Here is a 16,231-nt window from a genome sequence, read left to right as displayed (position 1 = left end):
TCTTTATTTCATAAATATTACATCCGCTTTTCATTCCAAAAACGGTTCATCCGGAAGTCTTACGATGGCGAGAATTGATTTTCATCCCCATTGCTAATCCAAATCTTTATCATTACCTGGTACCTGTTGAGAAAAGGTCAAACGCAGGGTTTTTGAGACTTTTAATTCCTCTATCGCAAATCAAGCGCGAGTGATAGCGCCCTCGTTTGAAACTAGTTTTTCAACAACTAGTTGAATTTTGCTAATATTAATTTTGATCAGTCTATAGACGGGGCGCACTTGCCCGTAGAACATTTTTCGTAGCTATTTTCTGTCACCCTCCTGAGATTTCGATATGTCAACTGTCTCCGATTTGATATTGTCATAGCAACCGCACATTGAGGTGTAGTTCTGAAGCCAGATTTGGTCTTTTTTATATTGACATAATTCTTCTTCTTATGCGGCATTGTCGAGTAGTTCGAGGGCTTTCTACTAAACAAACCATAATTTTTATTACAACGAAAATCCAAGGTGGGCTGAGGTTTCCACCGACTTATTACAAGCATTTTCTTTGGCGATGATTTTGCGAATCAAATATTTTACAGCTCCACGGAAGACGTTGCGAAAGGCCCTGACGCGACGTTCCGAACGCGATTGGAAAATCATTTCTAGTCAAACCAAACCTGTTTTCACTCTTACCTTAAAAAATGCTTCGGCTGCCAGAGTTTCGCGCAAATGTATTTTTGATGCGGAATTGAGTGGGTGGTTTTATAGAGAGACAGTCTCTTAGATATACCTAACGATCTTGACTAATTCTTATAAGTATTTTTTTTGAAAAACATTTCAGAATAAAAACCAGCGGTAAAAAACGACGTTTCGACCTCTCTGAGATCATCTTCAAGTTGAAGAAAAAACGAATGAAATATATATGCGTTGGGTCCTGGAATTATTACGCAATTGATACAATCGACCATCAGTAATTTTGTCACCAAGAAAGTTTCTGGCGATCCAATTTCCACTCGAGCACGTAACGTGAATGAAACGCCTGTCAGAATAGTGTTATCATTCAAGGATCAGAGATCGGCCAATTCCGCGCGAGGACGACATGGGGAACTAGGCCGAAAAATTGGAATTGATATTCGTCCTGTGTATACAAGCCGCAAGATCGGACACGAGATCAAACCAAAAGAAAAGAAGCCGCCTATCATTAACCAGCAACGCGTTGTTTACTACTACAAGTGTGGTTTGTGTGATGCAAACTATGTCGTGCCGACACCTCTATCAACGCGTTGAGGAACACAAAGGATCGTCTTCAATCGGGAATCACATCAAAGAGCAGCATGGAACAGTCCCAAGTGACATATATCGTGATTTTAAGATCTTGAGAAAGTGCCAAAGTAAATTCGACTGCCTGATCTACGAAATGCTCTTTATAAAGGAGCTTACGCCAACATTGAACAAACAGTCAGACTCAATCTGTGCAAAGTTATTTGTGTAGGTTTTCTTTGTAGTATTTTATTATTTTAACACTTACATTTTAGCGTTTGCATTTACATATTTTATCGTTTGACATTCTCAAGCCCTGACTTGTACTTATATATGTATATTTCATTCGTTTTTTCTTCAACTTGAAAATGATCTCCGAGAGATCGTAACGTCGTTTTTTACCGCTAGTTTTTATTCTAAAATCTCGACTAATACCGTAGAATTTCAAAATTTCTGTAATCCTTAAGTATAGTGCCCAAAAGCTTTCCCAGAAAAAAAATAAAAACAGTTCTTCATTTTTATCCCGAATTCTATCAAAAAGTGAGCTTCATAAACCATTTTATACTCTTAGTTGAAAGTGCATGGTCAAGGTTTTCTGCCAGTGTTTGCGTTGTTTGAACTCGTGCAGGGCTCATTTGTTATCTCGTGTGAATGAGCATGAACTTTGATTATTTGACAGGCTTTCAACGAAATAATTCGTGGACCGATCCGTTCCGAAAAGATCGACATCTTAGTATGTGAGATGAACGTGCAAGGCGTGACTCTCTCCAAAACGTTCTTCACAAAACATAGCACCCTGTAAATTATGTTGTTGACGAAGAGCGAGCACGTGATAACACAAGCTGTTGCACTCTCATCCCCAGTTTCCACGGTCTACGCTAGGAACGCCTTGGACCATGAACCCCCTTTTGGAGACCAAGAAGGGCTTACATTTCATGACTCGGGCTTTCCTAAGGAAGCCCGAGTAAAAATGGGTGCAAATCAAAAGAAAGCAGTGTTCATCTCTCTTAAGAAAGGACAAGAGTCGTGACTCGTGGCTTTAACGTTGTCCAAGTCTGGCATCTTATGTGAAATCACACATTTCCTGGTTTGGAGAAAGAAATGAAATGTATAAAGGTAATTAAAAAGAATTTGTTTTTATTCAGAATCATATGAAATCGTCTAATAAGAGGAAAATGTGATATTACTCATCCGCGGTGACAAATGGTAACACATGAAAATCTATATCCCTGCTCTATATTTGGTGTGTGCCTACAATTGTATTGCTTAAACGGCAAAAACAACTGAATAATAAATTGTTTGTTACCTTGAGCTCATTATGCGTTAAAAGGCACTAGAAAGGTGATAATAAAACGCCTTCTTCACGTACTTTTCATGGCAACTTTCAATTCTTTCACGTCACAGTCACATTCACCCAGCTTGTGCATCTGCTTATACAATCCATCTTTTTTTTTTTTTTTTGTCCATCGGGACTGCCTATATCTCAGTTACCCTTCGCTGCTTGGAAAGAGGTTGATTTTTAACATTAATTATTGTATCTCTCAGTTAGTACGCGCGCTGTGATTGGTTAATTTAGCGGGCCGTATTCTCCTATACGGCCCACTAAAATTTAAATCTACTTTTGTTGCCAAAATGTTTCGAGATTTACCACCAAGTCTTCTTAACATTTTTAGCAAGTAATAGTTTAAAAAACTTTCTTTTACTTCTAAAATTGTGTATTAAAACCTACTAACGATTTAAGAGTCACTTAACAATGATTTCAAATTGAGTCGTTTTGCTTTCGAGGTGCGTCAGAAATTTGAAGCCGTTCCGCGTGAATAAAAATAGCTCCTGAGCCCGTCAGACACACAGTAGAGATGTAATAAATATCTTACTGACCTCGTTTTCTCGGTCCGTACTGTAAGTTACGGATCCTCGTTTTCCCCTTTGATTTATGGCCCCCGCGCTTCGCGCTTGGTCTATAAATAGATGGGGAAAAACTCGTTTCGTAACTTACAGTATGACCTTCGAACTCGGTTAGTAAGAGGTATTTATTGCCAATTATTAACTTGCGTTTGAAATTTTAACTCGAGGTCCAACTCGAAATCGAATTCGAGGTCCAACTCGAACTCGAATACAAACTCGGTCATTCCTTACTCCCGCAAATTTCCTGTTCTAAGAGAAATAGTGAAAGCCGCTCTATCACCATTTGACAGGAAACGTCAATCTTAATAAAATAAATACCACCCAAACTATCACAATTATTTCTCAATCACAATTCTCAATGATACCAAAAGCGATAGCTTTTTACAGAAAAGAACCCAATATAGACTTTTTGAGTATTCTTTTAAAGACTTTAAAAGTTTTAAACAACGAAAAAACTTGTACAAGAAAAGATTAAACAGTCTGCACACAATATCTCTGCGCCTGAAAATGTCCAGATTTTTCCCACGAAAACGGAAATACAAGGTTAATTAATCGATAAATACACCATTAAGTGGTGTTCACGAGTCTGTAAAACCGTGCGTGATAAGATCTAAAAGGGCAAGCATGACAGATACCACCGATTCCAGTAAATTAAAAGATAGCAAAACTTAACAGAATCGAATGCTACACAAAATGGGGCTAAATAAAGAGACACTGTTGTTGTGTTATGCACCATAGGAAATAAGAGTTAAATATTATCAGAGGATAAAGTAAATAAGTAAATAGTGTTCTGCAATAAATTTCCCACTTGTTTTAACGACTTGTTTATGTTAATGCTAGAAATATAAAAAAGTCTATGTTACATAATTCACTTATTTCTACACCTTTATCTTTACAGTGATTGCCAACGGAATGGAATCAAACTAAGCATAAGGCCACAAGTACGCATTGCGGACCTATTTTTTAGGTCGTTTGAGTTGTGCACAGCTGGAAAACGTACCAAACGCTTGACAAGATCAATCAAATCCAAAAACAAAATAAATAGTTGTAAAATTGCGAAATTTTCTACATACTGCAGCTGACTACACGACGAAAAGCTCTCTTTCAACAGTTTTCTCATACTTCTAAAAGAAAAAACTAAATATGCAGAAAGAAATAGCATTTAAAAACAAGCATATTACTGCTTTCCAAAAATCCTTTCAACATATTATTTAGCATGCATTGATGACGTGTTTTCTTTGTTTTGTTAACTAAGTAAACGATGTATATAGTGTTCATTTTTTTTTTTTTTGGTCAGTAATATAATGTTTACCATACTGTAAATATGTGGCAAGTGTAGCGTTAGTATAGCTGCCTTTTGTTCGAAACTTTAACACCAAAAATACCGGAAATTTACAAACTGTAAACTAAACGATGTAAGTAGTGTTAATTATCATATTGTACTGTAAATATTTTGCTGTAATATTACTATGTTCCTCTTTTTATTTTGTGTAGTTTTTCCTACGTATATTGTGTTTGTAAACTAATAATAATAAAAATAAAGAACAAGAAAAGGTCTAATATTGGAGGTATTTAATTAGTTATTTGATTTTATCTATTTTATATCTTGTTTGTGTAATTATCCAACACCGGCGAACACAAAGGCAAGATGCACTCACTGATATCTGTGTTTGCTAGTTAGTAATGAGGTAGACAGGCAAAATGGTCATTCATCCGACAACTAACATTAACGTAGACAAACCCGAGTCAACAGAACCTCCACAGTGTTGAAATAGGCCAATTTTGATACCTGGCTCCAAGGCTTTGGAGAATAACAAGAAGTTGTATCAAGCGCACGGCATATTTGTTTTATTCCTCTCAGGCAAAGAGATGAGTAGGGATTTTTTAATACATCGAATTTGGCTTTAAGTCAACTATCAGTGGCTAGTTCCTGTATGAATGGATAGGTAAATAAGGCAATAAGGAAGGCTAAAATTAAGTCGGATGGATGCAGTCTTTACGGATGATAAATGCAGCAGCTCCTTAGATGGCTTGGTGCTACGACAAATTTCATCCATGGTGATAACAAGTGCAACGATTTATGCTGAAAGAGGCATGCAATTTAAAGCAAACGAAAAAAATCATGAATGTACCAGAGATGTAAACAAGCGCCTTGTCTAATGAAATCTAGCCTGCAATAACATAATTGAGTCGGAAACGTTCCCCGTGAGATGACCAGAGCGGTCATTATTAACTGGACTCTGATATCGTGGCAGCAGACTATAAACCATAACAAACATATAACTTAGCGGAAATATCAGAAGCGTAAAAGTGTGCCCCGTGAAATTCGAGCAAGCGACAAAAAATAACATAAGCCAACCTATAAATATTAATAGTACTATTTACTAAATAAAGATAATTAAAGGATCGTCAGGTGAAATACAATTAAATTTGTAAACTAGTATAAATGACCTTAAAAAATGAATATACCCAAATTAATATGATGACAGTCAAGCTACAATTAATTTCAAAATCTGCACCGCCCTTATTTGCAACTTTAGCGATACAAGAAAGTTTTCACCAACAAGTAGTCTTCCCTATTTATCTTGAGAAATTTCACATGAAATGTTCCACCTCTCTCCATTTACATTTTTGATTAAAAGCGGCAACTTTTGTTGGCGCTACAGGCCGCTCCCAAGCAATTCGGCAATCCTTTAACCTGACTGAACCATTTTGGATTTATTATTCAGTTGCAAAGGATTCTGTGATTAATGGTATCGCTGAGCGACTTTACGAGCATCATTTACTTATCGACAATTTTTGGTTAAATTGACTGCAGGGAAACGATTCCCAAAGCCCACTACCGCCAGCAAACTAAATAGCATGTAATATGTAATATATCAAACACGAAAGACCGTGTTTGACCACATTACCAAACACTGAGAAGAGAGTTAAAAATCCGACTCGCAGCGGAGTATTTTTGACGAAATTCGAGGTGTTTGGAAATGTGGTCAAACACTGTCTTGAGCTTTTGATATATCTTCTCAATCAAATCTAAAACTAAGGAGAAAACGGAGAAAGAAATGAATTATCAAAAATTTTCAGAGTGGAATATCACATCTCGCCCAGCTGTGAAATCTTTCTTCGAAAGAGATATTTCTGGACAGAGGAAAGAATAAAAATACAAATCAGCATCACAGGAAGCACCGCTCAAGAGTTAATAGTCACATACGAAGATTTCGTACACATGTTAAAAATTCAAAACCAAATTTATTAACTGGAAGTTTGATTTCGATCATTTTCTTCTAATCAATTGTTTTCGGATTTTATTGTGAATTTCATGATATTCACTTGCTTTTTGAATTCTTAAACTATAAATATTAAGGTTGAGATCAACCAAATTAGGTAAATTAGGAAATTAACAAAGTTTTTGCCCGCTTTGAAATTAAATACTAGTCATCTTTTAGCTGGCCAACACACCTTCTAACTGCTCGAAGCCCCTGTTTTATTACATTTGAGGCGACTCTAAACACCCCTGACAGAATATATATATATATATTTGATTAGTTTAAACGTGTGCCCCATGAAAATCAGCCAAGCAACGGAAAAATAATTATATCATCAGAAAAGCCGAGATATAGATATTAATAATACTATTTACGAAACGAAAGTAATTAAATGTTTGACAGGTGTGATAAGGTAATTTGAGTCTGATCAATTGATCCGAAAAGTAAATTATTGCGAAATGACCGGGAAAAATAAGATTATCGTAAAGACATCACCTATTAAATAAGAATTTCGAAATCTGCGCCACCCAGTAAAGATAGCGCCCCAGTAATTTTAACCAGGCAGTATTTACAATTAGCGTGGAGAATTTCCACATTAAATTTTCCGCTACTCTCCATTTATACACTTAAAAGCGGTAACCATCGCTGGCGCTAAAGGCCGTTCCATTCACTTCAATTGAGTCGGCAACCCTTTAATTATTGGAGCAATTAGAATTTTACTCAGTTGCCCTGATTTCAGTACCTAGAAAGTAACTTGGCGTCAAATTGCATCGAAAGGCGACTTTATGAATGTTAGTCCCACGATCATTTCTGGCTAAATCGACAAAAATCAAAGATTTTTACGGGCACACTATCGCCAGTTTTACTATCGTTGAATGTTAGGTAAGGAGCAATTTTGACCGATAAATGTTACTTCAGTGTTCTAAGTTATAGATTTGTTTTCCTTACAATTATTTCCTGATTATTGATCCCGTAATCTCCTTGCATTTGTCGGTTTTAAACTTTGTCGCGAATCATAAAATCCACAGGTAGCAGGTTTAGTTTCGTCGAGGAACTACCGAACTTTACTAATGGAAACGTTCCTAGTGAAACGATCAGAAAAGGTCAACATCAGTGTCACCTGACAACGTGTCAGCTACAACCTAAGGCAGAATATTGAGACGGACTGAAAATGTTGTATTTTACCACCTTGTCTTGAGGCTTTCTCAAATTTATGAAGATCTCTTTTTAGATTGTCCGTTCTCACCCTAAAAGTCAATTACAAAAATAAGCACCGCATGAAATTACTGCTCCTGGTTTAATTTAAACAATCACATAATTAAGATTTATCCACAAACTTTATGTTAAAAATTTTTATCCACCCTAAGTTTGGTTCCGATCATTTTTCAGTTCTTTGCCTCTTATATCGATTCGTTAGTTTCGGTTTCATTAACTCTGAATATTTAGAGTAAAACTTTTCAGATGAAGTTAGTTATAAAATTGGCAGATGTTTATGACAGCTATTAATATAATTCTTAACGCAATACATATATCAAGAATGTAAACTATTAAGAATGGCACAGGTTAGTTAAGTACGTGAAGCTGTTCGCCTGTTACGGTACAATTCGGGAAGTCCCTCAAGTTTTCGCAAACATGCTGTTTCTCCAATTAGTTTAGGAGAATTTTGACACGAAATGTTCTGCTACTCTACCTCAAATCTACGATTGTTGGTACTAAAGGCAGTTGACCTCACTCCAAAGGATTCAACATCGGTATCACTTGATAACGTGTCAGCTCACTAAATCGCCACAACGTAAGGGAGAACATTGAGACGGAGAATATGAATAATATGTAATATGAATATTGAGACGAAGAATATTGTTGCATTTTGCCAAGAAGTCGTAAAGTGTTCTCCCACTCATGAAGATCTTGTTTCTGACTTACCGTTCTCACTTCAACAATTACTTACAAAAAATAAACAACGCATAACAGTACTGTTCATGGTAGGTAGTAGAAAAAGTCTCTATATTAATTTGCTGATCAGGTATTTCCAGAAGAGTAAAAAAAACGCAGATGAACCAGTTCCTTCATTTTTTTTCCTTAATTGAATGACAAGATGGCACGGTTTGTGTTTTGATTAGACCAAAACCATTTTTCAATAAAGAGGAAGTCGCACACGTCCCAGAATGGTTTGAACTGAGCATATAATTGTATTTTAAAGATAGCTCAGCATGGCTTTCAAAACTAAAAAAAAAAACACTTTTATAGCAAAGTGTGAAGCGATAAAATTGAAAGTGTAAAATATGCAGCCAAAACATTATTTGATATAAAGTAAAGGTATCCACAAACTTATCATAACACAACTAGATACGTATTAAAGTTTAAAGATAGAAAGACAAACTATCTTTTCTTTAATAGGAAATGAATTAGCTAAAAGAACGTTTCTAAGTTTGCGGCTCATTTTACTCTCTTTGTCTGAGTTGATCAGACATTATAAGTCCTATATATATATATATATATATTTTTTATAGTTTTTCTTTAATTCGTGGAAAAACCGTCGGAGATAGCATATTTTTAACAAGAGGTGCCTATAATTTTAAATTAAATCTGAGACATAACATAAAAATCATGGACACACAATCGACAAATCAAAGTTTCCGTTGAGGATGAATGAACAGCTACTGGCAGTTTTAGCCCATTATAGTTAATCGTCTATTCAAACTATTGACAAAACCTTACGGGTGGGGTGAGGGTCAATAAATTATTCTTTCTAGAACATGGACGATTCGCTCGTAGCCCAATTGTTGCAATTGGTTTTGGACAATCTCATTTAAAAGCAACGTTGTAAAAGTGTCTTTTGGTTTTTTCAGTTAAGGTATCCCGAATCAATTTATTTGTACTTTGGTCTTTTGAGTCGGAATATGAAAGAAGAAAGTTTAAACCCATTTCTCTTAAAAGCAAAGAAAGGTCTCAACTTCAAGAAAAGTCTGCTTACTTTTCCTTAAAAAAAAGAGAGAACTTCAGGTATCTCAAGTGATGATCGCACCACTTTACTCCCTAACCAAAATGCTGGTACACTGGTTCACTAGAGGCTCTATTTCCGCCGCTCTCTCGAATCCCGTCTACGTTGGAGCACGGACTCCTCTCCCAAACAGCGGCTGATAATTAAGCCTACGGATTAGCAGAGGCAAAAGCTGCGATAGTGGAAGAATGCAGGCAGACTATCTCTTATTTTAAGGGCCAATGCTTATTACAATATGTTATTGTATTTCGTCACACATATCTTCACAACTTTATTATAAGGAACTGAACGATCCCAAACCTAGGGCAAGCAGTCAATGCTATATGAAGAAGAACATTATGCTGAATGCAAGTGTAATTAATAAACATCCTATATCGATCAGACACGTTGCCTATTTGTCCATTTGGTCCCCACACACAAAAACAAAGATATGTGTGACGAAATACAATATTTATGCCTTTGTATACCGTTCTCTTGGGTCGTTTCACTAACATAGATCAAGGGTCCCTTTAGAATATGGTTTACTTTCAAGGAAGTCACGAAACAGGAACAGCAGTCACGAAACATACGTTTACTGTAAAGATAATTATAGCTGTTTCAATTTTACTCCTCACAGGATTAATTGAAGCAACCGCAGACAGGCGTAAATGCTGAAACTGAAGACCGAATGTAATCGACAGAGGTGGTTGGTTATTTAAAAGCGCCTGCATCCCTCCTTAATTTACATCATGGACCTGTATAACAATGAAACAAACTTCAGTTCATCCCACTCAGCGTTTCATTGTCCATACGCACCGCATGTGTCATGGGAAGTCAGTGGTTCAACTTTTGACTTGATTATAGGCCTCATAACGGTCATGGTTTCATTCCCCACCGTTCTTTTGAACGCACTCATAATCCTAGTTATAAAGCAAAGAAGAGAGCTGCAAAAACCCTCAAACATTGTGTTGTCAAACCTGGCCGTTACGGATCTGCTAGTTGGCGTTGTACTTATGCCTACATATGCCACAATTGATTTCTTTTCATTACGTCAAGTTTCGTTTGAGTATACCTGTATGTTATATGCGGTGAATCATTTCTTCAGGCCTTTACTCTTTACAGCTACTATGCACTACTTGACTATCATTGCTTGGGAGAGGTACGTGGCGATACAAAAATGGAAGGAATACAAGCTTATCATCACAAATGGCCGGGTCAAAAAGATTACGATAGGTACCTGGCTCTCTGCGCTCTTCCCAACAGTTGCAACCTTTGCCACGACTATGGTCTTTGCGGATCGTGCAATCATGGAACGCATTTTGACCGCGTGGACTGCTGTAGAAGCTGTTTGCTTATTTCTTGTTGCATTTTTTTATGGAAAGGTTTTCTATTGAATACGCAATCGTAAACCAAACGGAATCTCTCAAATCGGCGTTCTAATGAAAGCAAAACTAGAGTCTAAAGTTGCCAAGACAACTGGTTTGCTAACCGCTGCGATAATATCTTCGTTTATCCCAGCATTTTTTTTTTTTGGCATCTTAGGACATGTTGTGCCAGTTTTTCGTACAAATGAGCCTATCAGGTTAACACAAATAGCGACGCACTTAAACTCTCTATTTAATCCACTGTTTTACTGTTATAGAGACCACCGATTTAGGAACGCTATTCGTGAGCTGTTAGGGATGAAGAAACCTCAAGCAAAGTCGTCATCAGTTGGTGACACTCAATTTGTCAGGCGAAAGGGTCCATTTAGGTCGTCAGAGTTGCAGAAAGTAGGAACACGTACGCAACGCTTGACAAGATCAGCATCTTGTAATCTAACTCATGCTTCTATTCATGTGACACCCAGTGTGCTTATGTTGAAAAAGTCTTTATCTGCTCCTACGCTTGATACATGCAGCAGCTCTTTAGTGGGCTTAGATCTGCATTAAATATACCAAGATCGAAATCCTGTGATTCCAGCAACACGCAGTGGAATTTGCCCGTTGCTAACTGACATGGAATAATTGGAAAATCAGAAACGCTGACAGCAATTATCAGGGCCTCATAGGACGCATCGCTGAGCAGCGGTCGATTCGATTTGATACAGGATTTTGAAAACTGCAAGTAACAGGCTAGACGGCACTACAAACATTTCAGCCATTTGCGATTCACTAATCAAGTGAAGCTTAATTATCCCACGTTTCTCTTTAACTGTCTGGGATTATTATGTCCAGGCGCTCTATTTGTATTTCGTATTCGTGTTTCACTGCGAATTCCGTTTAATTTAAAATTCTCAGGTTCACAGAAGTCTAAACGAGTTGTTCAATGCCGTTGTTAATCGCCGAGTTTGACACCTCAGCTATTGGAACAAATTCTCGCACGTAGATTCCAAAAGCAATATCCTCTCTCCGTCTAGATTAAGAAACAATGCATAGTTTCAGCATACTGAGATCACATATTCAGAGAAACAGACGGTACAATACGCTATCGTTACTACAAAGCCCTCACAAAGCACATATTGCCGTTGAAGAGCATCACCTTGGGGCCTTTTTAGATTGCGTTTGCACTGTTATAGCGCAATAATAATAATAATAATAATAATAATAATAATAATACATAATATTTTAAGAGGAGGCCTCCAATCACCAGGAGGTGGTTTTCAGAAGGGTCCTCTGAGAAAATAAATGTTAAACCATTAAAATACATTAAAATCGAAAATACAATAAAAAGGACAAAAACCTATGCGGTAAGCTAACTAAGATTAAAAACTAAAACAAGAATTAAAATACTACAAACTAAGGTTAAAAATGAATACTGCTAGGCTCGAGTGTGTTCCCTGCTTAAATTAAATGAGGCTGCGCTAGGGTAAATGAAGGAGCAACAGACACGACTAATTAGTTTCTAGCTTGGCAAAGAACCACGATTAGAAATCGATAAAAGAGTCAATGCTCCCTCACAACACTATAATTTTATCCTATGCCATTATGGGGAGCCTGCAAGACTTTTTCACATTTTGCAACACCAAACTGCACTGGTTGCATTCAGTTAACAGGGTCTAGTCTAGGGTACAGGAATCTCAGCTAGCAGATACATTTTCAGTGATTTCTTCTATTATTCTGGATTTCAGCCCATATCTCAGCTATCAGTTATTTTTTAGTCCTTAGACCTCAGCTTTCAGTTAAAAAAACATCATTTCTCAACTCACAGTTAAAACCTTAATCAGTTCTAAGCTATCATTAAACCTCCCTCCAGAACCTCCAGAACCTCGTCTTAACCGATTTTTAAAGTTATTTGTTTAGCAAGAGGGTTTTGAAGTTGAATAAATTAATGATTTGTTGAAAACAACTTCTCACCTTCCTTGCAAAACTATGAAGGCTCATAGGCACTTGTGTGTACGGAAAAAAATTCCGTCCATTGTGTGACATTTAAAAGTATACCACTTTGAATCATTGATGCAGTATTGTATATTATATATACCTTCAGACTTGCACAAATAAGGTTAAGTATGTTATACATTCATCTAGCTCTAAATAGTGTATAGACATGTTAAGAGAAACACCATTTCACAATTTCAAGAACAAACGGTAACAACTGCTCGCACAAGTAGATCATCATGCGTTGTACAAATATTGTGTAATAAGCACCATGGCTTGTATCGAGACAGCGCTGTTTTATTCTATTTTTAGGGTTGTTCTTCATTGTTGTTAATTTTACTGAGGTTTGATTTGGAAATGACTGTGAAATGTACATACATTTAAAGTTATGAGATGAATAAAATAAGTGAATCCTTGCTAGTAGAAATTGAAAACAAAACTTGTCCAAAGAGGCAATTCTTAAATTTCACATAAGAAAAGTCATGCTAACAATGCTGACTTTGGCCTCCCGTCTTTGTGCTCTAACGTACAGTCACGGTTGAATCAAACGAGTTCAAACATGCCGTATGATTGACTAACCATTTATTAAACCCATAATCACTCGCATAAGTTTGTGTGGAAGTTTAAATTTATTAGTCTCTAAAGCTTATAATTATGTAGGATAAGGATTTTTTTCAGTCTGTCTGCGGCAACTAATATTGATGTGGAGTGGTTTTCATAGAGTGCAAAGGATAGGAAAATGTACAGTAATGTGAACCTCTTTAAAGTGATCTAAAGAACGAACATAATCATGGTATTGAGAGTACAGAAAGAAAGATGCGCCAAGATGAGTTGAAAAGTGGCTCCGATTTAAGGAAGGGAGAGACTGGGAGGAATGGAGAGTTAAAGACGTAGAAAAATACTTTGCGCTTGCGTAGAGTTCTAACAACTCGTAATTGGAACAACTGTCACTCAACATTATTGTAGTCTCCTATGAGGGTTTAATTCAGATCTTCCGACGAACATTCCCGACCTTTGCATATGGGAGTCCGCCGCCCCCCACCGCCCCCTTCTATCCCCCCGGGGTTCGAAATGTCTAACAAGAAGTGACGGACTGAAGGAGTGAAACCGTTCTACACCCACAACTTGGAAAATAATTTTCCAATATTTTCCAACTTAAGAAGGGTTTCATCTTCCTGTTTTTTAAATATAAGTACTGAAAGCTAACATTAAGGGTGTTTTTAGCAGGTGTTACTGTTGCTGTGGTAACCTATTGTGTTACAAAAATGAAAACCACGTCTTTACCAATGTTTGGGCAGTCTTTTGATATCATTACTGTAACATCCATGATGATACATACGGTGAGTACCGGCAATAAAATGTTGAGTTGGATGAATTGATGTTTGTTTCGTTGCTGTTTATGCCCATGCTGTACATGAAGAATGACTCTCGTTTGGATGCGGGGGGCGTTAAATAACCAACTACCTCTGTCGATCACACGGGGTTTCAATTTTTAGGATTCACGCCTGTCTGCGGTTGTTTCAATCAAACCTATGAGGGATAAATTTAAAACACCTATAGTTATCTTTTAAAATAAGCTTATGTTTCCTGGGGAAGGGGGAAATGCCAAATGGACAAATAGAAAATACGTCTGACGAATAAAGGGTATTTATATTAACTGAACTTGCATGCACCATAATGTTCTTCTTCTTGTAGCACTGACTGTTTGCCTTAGGTTTCTGATCTCTCAGTATATTACAATATAAGCATTGGCGTTTCAAATGGGAGATGGAATGCCTGCATTCTTTCGCTATTGCAGTGTTTGCGTACCTATGCTCAATTACCAGCCGCCGCTCGGGAAAGGAGCTCGCGCTCCAGCGTAGAGCGGACTCGAGAGAGCGACGGAAATCGAGCTTCTAGTGAACCAGTGTACCAGTGTACCAGTGTACCACTGTTTTGGGTAGGGAGTACAGTGGTGCGGCCATAACTCTCCTGCACTTGAAAAACTTGAAATGGCCTGAAGCTTGTTTGATGAAGTAAGGAAAATTCTGTCGCCTGATGTAGTACAATTTTTTTTTTTTTTTTGTCTAACAAAATAAAATTCACTTTGAAAAGAAAAAAGGAAAAAATATACTTTTCTTGAAGTTGAGACATTTTACTTTTAGGAGAAATGGGTTTAACATTTTTTGTCTAAAACTCCAACTTAAAAGACCAAAGTACAAATAAATTGATTCGCGATACCTTTATTGAAGAAACAAAACGACACCTTTAGAACATTGAACTACTGTCAATCAAAATTGCTTTGAAACGAGGTTCTCGAAAACAAATTGCAATGACATTGGGCTCCGAAAGAATCGTCAATGTTCTAGAAAAGATTGTCTTTTAAGCTAGAAAATGACATGTGGCTCAATTTTACCCTAGATACAATTTGGTATTTTTTGCTTTGCCCTTACCGAGAATAATATTGAAACACGACATATGCATTCAGCAAATGCAAGAGACGTTTAACATTAGAGAATTTAATCATGACGTTTACCGCAGACGGCAAACGGCAAAGATTACCTCTAATTTTTTTTCCTTTCTTGTAATCCTTAAATAAATCACACAAAAATAGAAAAATGTCCTCTACTATTCACCGCAAATACAAATATTTTCACTCTACTGTACAGACATCTGAAGACAGAGGGCAAAAGTTTCATTTTTGCCGTTTCCCGTTTGACTTAACGTCATGCTTAATCTCTCTAATTATTCCACGAGCGCGTGTTGCGCGCTTCTTACATAGCCACACAGCTTGAAGCGTTTGCTGATTAATCATGTTAAGTATAACTTCCAGAGTCGAATATGAGAATTGGACTGATTGGTCGAAAAGTTCGACTTACGACGCAACATTTCCAAGCTTGGTTCACGTCGTCGTCATCATCATCATTATCATTATTATTACTGTAATATATGTACATTTTGCAGACAGCATGTAAATTTAAAAAAATCGGGTTCTTGGCAACCAGCGCTCTGATGGTGTAATGGTAAGTTAATGTATCCTGACTCCTGAATCGAATTTCTCTGGTTCAACTTCCAATGTCCCCCTACGAATAAGATTTTCTTTCTTTCCCTCTTTTGATATACAGATATAATCTGTCTGTATCCGCAAAAACATAGCCACAGAATTTGACATGTTACTGATATAATTCTGCCCTAGCGCTAGCTTTCGACAAGGTTTGTCATAGACAACACTGATTGTTAGCTAAGCCGTGTACGCCTAAATCTGATAAGACACGGAAAGGCTCTACTCGCATCAAAGTTTAGGGAAAATGTCGCCAACATCAGCTAGAAATGTCCGTTCAATTGTACTTCTAAACCCTAATTGATGTGGCTAAAGCTCTTTACCGTCTAAATCAAGCACAACATTATCGCCACAATGCAAACGGCCTAATTACTGGGGAAAATGGTGAACCGTTTCATCTAAGGGCCGTTTCATGTACGATAATGGACGACGCTTTCTA

The 16,231-nt window shown here is 37.0% G+C and overlaps 2 pseudogenes; both read left to right on the top strand.

The window, feature by feature from the left end:
* Positions 1-906: 906 nt before the first annotated feature.
* LOC149108913 (uncharacterized) lies at positions 907-1,551 on the top strand (annotated as a pseudogene).
* Positions 1,552-10,023: 8,472 nt separating this feature from the next.
* Positions 10,024-11,327, top strand: LOC149108912 (trace amine-associated receptor 1-like; annotated as a pseudogene).
* Positions 11,328-16,231: the final 4,904 nt, after the last annotated feature.

Source organism: Orbicella faveolata, unplaced genomic scaffold (assembly GCF_042242905.1).
Source record: "Orbicella faveolata isolate gen_17 unplaced genomic scaffold, um_ofav_v1 contig_25, whole genome shotgun sequence".
Lineage (NCBI taxonomy): Eukaryota > Metazoa > Cnidaria > Anthozoa > Scleractinia > Merulinidae > Orbicella > Orbicella faveolata.
Note: the sequence above shows the minus strand (reverse complement) of the source record. Positions and strands in the feature narration are given on the sequence as shown.